Source organism: Pygocentrus nattereri, chromosome 1 (genome assembly GCF_015220715.1).
Source record: "Pygocentrus nattereri isolate fPygNat1 chromosome 1, fPygNat1.pri, whole genome shotgun sequence".
Lineage (NCBI taxonomy): Eukaryota > Metazoa > Chordata > Actinopteri > Characiformes > Serrasalmidae > Pygocentrus > Pygocentrus nattereri.
Window position 1 is genome coordinate 26,053,415 of NC_051211.1, and position 7,385 is coordinate 26,060,799.

Consider the following 7,385-nt stretch of genomic DNA (forward strand, 5'->3'; position numbering starts at 1 on the left):
CTCCTCAAACTCAGAGAGAGAAAAAGAAAGGGAGGCAGCAAATCAAATCACGTTTATTGTCACATCACATTTACACAGATGCAAGGTGAGAGAAAATCTTAGGTGCATAGCCCCCTTGTAGAATTTAAATATAAACATATACTCAATATACTAATATTGCACTTTTTCCAATGTACAGTTCTATGGTAGTAAGTTATGAAATAAAACTTACTGAATGAGATAAAACATGAAAAGAGAGAGTATGTGTGTGCAAGGGCATGCGAAAGAGAGAAAGAACAAACATGGGAGATGCCTGAAAAAGTAAAATATACTCCTCTGTAGAACAATGGGCCTCATTCATCATCATATATAGCTTATGACTTCAGGCTTTACAGCTGTAGTTATAAAATCCTTATTCTCACTCATCTGGAATTTTGTATAACACCAAAGATTGATCTGCTGCAGTTCATGTATGAAGCTAAGAGATTTGCTGACAATACAGTTAATCTTGCACTTCACCATACTCTTCAACACTTACGCCCACTATTTATAGACTTCAGTTCAGAATTTAACACCGTAGATTTTGGCCCCACTCCCATTTCTTATTTTTACCACTACCCTTGTTTTCGAGTGTCATCTTGCTCCTTGAAAATGAAAACAAAATGGGACATTACATAATTATCAGGCTATCAGCGGTGCTCTGCAGTGATATCAGAAGAGTGGTAAAATTCAGCAACCTCACTACTGGTCTTTAGTTAAATTTAGGGCATCATATGCCTTCAAAAGGGGGGATATGACAATTACTTATTATTGCCCACCTCCTAATTATTTGGTGATGTGAAGCTGAAGTCAGCTGTTCACCAGCTTCTTGTTAGAATTTTCCCTTTCCACATTAAATGGGGTGCCAGAATGTAACTGCTGCATCATTTAAGGTGTAACAGGAAATTTAGTTAGTTAGCTACCAAGACATCAGCGTACTACTAGCGATTTTAATGCTTGTTATGAGGAATAGGTCCAAAATACGTTAAAATGACATTACACTAAGATAATACAATATGGTTATGATAATTAAAACAGAGAAAATACTTACATTAGTGGGTTTCTTTGGTTGCCTATGTAACATGTGTTCATGGTGTTTTCAAAGCAGTCCCACTGAATAACCCTTAACCCCTTAATAATCTGTTCGATGAGTGCTGCGATGACTAAAGAAAGGACTCGGACCACAACTCCTCCTGGGTACTGGTTCTCCTTATAATAGCTGTATGAACATAAAAATATACAGTGTAAGCTCTGCAGACAGTCTCTCTCTCTCTCTCTCTCACACACACACACACACACACACACACACACACACACACACACACACACACACACACACACACACGTGCATGCAGGTCATCACGCCCCCTTCTCTCAGTTTGCATTTAGCAGACTGAAGACACTGCAGCAGAGGCATAGCAACACCTTGACTCTTAAAGTGACAGTACACAGTTAATGAAAACTTCAAAATGAGTGATTCCCCAGTACGGATACATAAAATGCGTAACATGAAAACTAATTATTCAGAAAAATTTCTGGAAAAATCTGGATTTTGGTGGAATTTTAACAAAAATTCGCAGAAATTCGCTTTCGCAAAGGTCAACAGCAACGTACAACAACAAAACATCACACACAGCACTAAAAGAGCTGCTACCAAAATCTGAACCACCACTGCTCCTACTGATCCTAATCTAGCCTGCAACCAAGCATTAGCAGAACATCTGGCACCCTCTGATGCCCCAAACGCATCTCTTATAATCTTCAATGCATCTATGACATTGGTCATATTATCAGAACTATCAGGAATCAAAGTATAACAAGCATCCCCAGTCAAATTCAGAGCTAAACTAAGTCTACCTTGTTTGGCCAAAATATAATCAAGAGCCATATCATGTTTTAATAATGTCAATCTGTGACTCTTGAGTATTTGACAAATATTCAAACCCCTTAATTGTCTCATTCACAAAACCCTGCAGGGTGTAGGTAATGTTATCAATATGGTCTGCCAAAAATACCACACCATACCATGGAAGTATTCCTATACACCACTTCTCACGTATTCTCCAATGATAGGCATCTAATGTGTCAAATTGTGCAAGTGCTCTCTTCTGTCTACTTCCTGAAACAGCACTAGATTGACCTTCATTAGTCATTCCTCCAGACAGAAAAGACCTCATACGGAAGTTTCAATGTTGCCATATAACATCCAATCCACCCATGCGATAGAAATACACTGCTCAAAAAAATAAACACTTAAACTCCAAGTAAATCAAACTTCTGTGAAATCAAACTGTCCACTTAGGAAGCAACACTGATTGACAATCAATTTCACAGCTGTTGTGCAAATGGAATAGACAACAGGTGGAAATTATTGGCAATTAGCAAGACACACTCAGTAAAGGAGTGGTTCTGCAGGTGGGGACCACAGACCACTTCTCAGTACCGATGCTTTCTGGCTGATGTTTTGGTCACTTTTGAATGTTGGTGCTTTCACACTCGTGGTAGCATGAGACTCTACAACCCACACAAGTGGCTCAGGTAGTGCAGCTCATCCAGGATGGCACATCAAAGCGAGCTGTGCCAAGGTTTGCTGTGTCTGTCAGCGTAGTGTCCAGAGACTGGAGGCGCTACCAAGAGACAGGCCAGTACACCAGGAGACGTGGAGGAGGCCGTAGGAGGGCAACAACCCAGCAGCAGGACTGCTACCTCCACCTTTGTGCAAGAAGGAACAGGAGGAGCACTGCCAGAGACCTGCAAAATGACCTCCAGCAGGGCACAAATGTGCATGTGTCTGCACAAACGGTTAGAAACCAACTGCATGAGGATGGTATGAGGGCCCGACGTCCACAGATGGGGTTGTGCTCACAGCCCAACACCATGCAGGATGCTTGGCATTTGCCAGAGAACACCAGGATTGGCAAATTCGCCACTGGCGCCCTGTGCTCTTCACAGATGAAAGCAGGTTCACACTGAGCACATGTGACAAACGTGACAGAGTCTGGAGACGCTGTGGAGAGCGATCTGCTGCCTGCAACATCCTTCAGCATGACCGGTTTGGCAGTGGGTCAGTAATGGTGTGGGGTGGCATTTCTTTGGAGGGCCGCACAGCCCTCCATGTGCTCGCCAGAGGTAGCCTGACTGCCATTAGGTACCGAGATAAGATTCTCAGACCCCTTTTGAGACCATATGCTGGTGTGGTTGGCCCTGGCTTCCTCCTAATGCAGGAGAATGCTAGACCTCATGTGGCTGGAGTGTGTCAGCAGTTCCTGCAAAATGAAGGCATTATAGCTATGGACTGGCCCGCCCGTTCCCCAGACCTGAATCCGATTGAACACATCTGGGACATCATGTCTTGCTCCATCCACCAACGCCACGTTGCACCACAGACTGTCCAGGAGTTGGCGGATGCTTTAGTCCAGGTCTGGGAGGAGATCCCTCAGGAGACCATCCGCCACCTCATCAGGAACTTGCCCAGGCATTGTAGGGAGGTCATACAGGCACGTGGAGGCCACACACAATACTGAGCCTCATTTTGACTTGCTTTAAGGACATTACATCAAAGTTGGATCAGCCTGTAGTGTGTTTTTCCACTTTAATATTGTGTGTGACTCCAAGTCCAGGCCTCCATTGGTTAATAAATTTGATTTCCATTGATGATTGTGTGATTTTGTTGTCAGCACATTCAACTTTGTACAGAACAAAGTATTCAATGAGAATATTTCATTCATTCAGATCTAGGATGTGTTATTTGAGTGTTCCCTTTATTATTTTGAGCAGTGTATATATGCCTTATTACTGCAAACCCACCAAATATCCTTAAAATTCCCTATCGTCACATTTCCAGGCAAAACTTGATTCTGCACCTTCAATGTTACCTCCTGTTTAAGATATGGCACATAAAGAGTTACCTTATACAAACCATCCTTAGTCGTATATCTAGGCTCCCCCAAATCCATCATATAGTTATCACAGTCTGACTTTCCCATAAACATTCCCAGTGCATTATGAGTTTCATTTGAACGAAAACAGCTTTTAGCCCTAACTGCTGTCACTTCCATAGCATCAGGAATTACTGCCATTCCCTTTTCATATTGATCAAGTAAATTTACATATGGTAGCTCCCCTAACCAGGAACAATTCAACCTAGGCTTAAACAAACGCACTGACAAAGCCATTATTATATCATCTGCTGACTGTTGCTGATATAAAAACCATGATAATGCATAAGATTGACATGTAGCTAATAATGGTTCTGGCACTGTTTCTAAAATTGAATGCCATGTACCTGGTGTTGGCACTTTCACCACACATGGACAATCCAACCTGCCAGCTGATCTTGAGCCTGAGCGAGCCTCATCGCGTCACTGCGAGCGACTGAGAGCGCGTCACTGCGAGCGACTGAGAGCGTGTCACTGCGGTAATGTTTTTTGTGCCATCAGCTTCTAAATCGACAAAAAGCGGTAAGTGGCTGAAATATCATGGCTTCTGCTGGTTGTTTCGTCTGCACAGAGTGTGGCTTGTTTAGTCTAACGCCCTTTTCTGCCTCTAGCGATAGTGGCTGTGTTTGTGCTAAGTGCCAGCTAGTTAGCTGTTTGGCGGAGAAGGTAGACCAGTTAGAAGTGCGTATCCAGGGATTATTAAGGGATAGGCAGCCAGATGCAGCGTTAGCAGCTCCGGGTGCCCTAGGGAGAGTTAGTACCCCCTCGACTCCGGCGTTAGAGCCCTCACAGCGGGGCGAATGGGTGACGACACGGCGGTCTAGCCGGAAAGGCTAAAGCTAACGCTGAGGCCAAAGCTAGCCCACCGGAACACCATGCTCCTCTGATTCGCATGTTAAACAGGTTTGCCCCGCTCAGTGAAGCACCCACTGTGAAGCCTGTTAAAAGCACTCTGGTCATAGGAGACTCGATTGTTCGACACGTGAAGTTAGCTACTCCTTTAGGGGCGCCAGCGGTTACAGTTAGATGTTTATCGAGAGCCAGAGCACCAGACATTAGTGGCAACCTTAGACTCTTAGCTGATAAGACATATTCGGGGATAGTCATTCATGTAGGGGCCAATGATATCCGTCTGCGGCAGTCTGAGGTAACTAAGGCTAATATTAGAGAGGTGATTAAACAGGCCCAGACGATGTCTGATGCCGTAATCTGCTCTGGCCCCATCCCAAAGCGGCGCGGCGCTGAGGCCTAGAGCAGGCTTACGGCGTTAAACTGCTGGATGTCCAAGTGGTGTTCCGAAAATCAAGTGGGCTTTATAGATAATTGGTTGCATTTTGAGGCCAAGCCTGGTCTTATAGGTAGGGATGGTGTCCACCCCACGCGGGAGGGTGCTGCCTTACTTTCGTGCAGCATAGCACATAGTCTTTTAGTTAGTCGGCAGAGTAGTGTAAACAGCTGCTGACAGTCCAGAGCCAAGACCAGGCCGCAGACAAACAGACAGGCTAAACCGACCGTCTGCGATCCGCCTTGAGGCTTCGCCCAAGATCAGCTTTATAGAGACTGTGTCTTTGCCCTGAATTAAAACTAAATTTAATAATAGAAAAACTCAATCAGTCTGTTTAAATAACCTAATCAACATGTATCCATGTTCTGATGATAGCACTATCATAAGGTGGAGTCTATATAATATAATATACCAAAATACTCTCGATATTAGTCAGAAACAATGCGCCACTTTTACTTCCTTTGAGGTCCTCTCTATTCACGTTACAAATCCGGTCACAAAAAAGAAGGCATTTTCATTATTTAACATTTATAGGCCACCAGGGCCATACTCTGAATTTATAAAAGAATTTAGTGACTTCGCTGCAAACCTGGCTGTGTGCAACGATAAAGTAATAATTGTAGGGGATTTTAATATTCACTTTGAGAAGGTAGACGACCCATTAAAAAAGGCATTTACCTCAATCCTAGATTCTGTTGGTTTTACCCAAAATGTAACAGGGCCTACACACAACTGCAGTCATACGTTAGATTTAGTTTTGACACTAGGTCTAAACATAGACAAGCTTAATATCCTACCGCAAACCACAGCAATGCTCGGAACATCCAAAGCTCGGAAATTAGAGCGGAAATGTCGTCAAACCAAACTGGAAGTGTTCCACTCTGCCTGGAAGGACAGCCTTATAGAATATAGAAATGCTCTCACGGAAGCTCGCTCAGCATATCTGGCCTCGCTGATCGAGAAAAATAAGTATAATCCTAGAATACTGTTTAATGTGATTTCCCAAATCACAAAAAAAATCAGGCAGGTACTGAACCAGAAATTCCAGCAACTCTCACTAGTGAAGTTTTTATGGACTTCTTTAATAATAAAATTGAAAATATTAGAAAACAAATTCAACCCACAGTATCAAATTCAAATCCAGCTTGGCTGTCATCTGACTTGGCTGATATAGAACAAAACACAGCTGTAGAAAAGAGAGAACTTTTTACCCACTCCCACAGCTAGAACTAGAGAAGATTATCTCTTCTGCAAATTGCACAACCTGCATACTCGATGCAGTTCCTTCAAAATTACTCAAAGAAGTACTGTCAGTTATTATAAACCCTATTTCAACTATTGTAAACTCGTCCCTTAGTCTGGGCCATGTACCCAAAGCTTTTAAACTAGCAGTTATCAAACCCCTGATCAAGAAACCAAATCTTGATGTCGCCGTTTTGTCTAATTACAGGCCTGTTTCTAACTTACCGTTTATATCAAACACCTTAGAAAAAGCTGTGGCCCAACAACTTAGTTCATATCTACACAAGAACCATATATATGAAAAATTTCAATCTGGATTCAGGCCACACCACAGCACTGAGACAGCTCTAGTTAAGATAACTAATGATCTTCTTGCCTCTGATCAAGGCTACATATCTCTCTTAGTGCTACTTGACCCTAGTGCGGCTTTCGATACAGTAGACCACAACATTCTCCTAGAAAGGTTAGAAAACATGGTTGGAGTTACAGGGACAGCCCTATCATGGTTCAGATCTTACCTATCAGAACGTTATCAGTTTGTTAGGGTAAACAATTTATCTTCCAATTATTCAAAAGTGAGATTTGGAATTCCGCAGGGGTCTATATTAGGACCATTCTTATTTATACTATACATCTTACCGTTAGGCACAGTTATAAGTAACCATGGCGTAAACTTTCATTGTTATGCAGACGATACTGAACTGTACATATCAGCCAAGCCTGATGACCAATACAGGTTAAAGAAAATAGAGGACTGTGTAAAAGACGTGAAAGGCTGGATGTCACGTAACTTCCTCCTATTAAAACAGTAACAAAACAGAGGTTCTCCTTCTGGGTCCAAAATTAGCAAGAAGTAAATTACCAGATTTAATCTTAAATCTCACCGACTTCTCAGCCACACC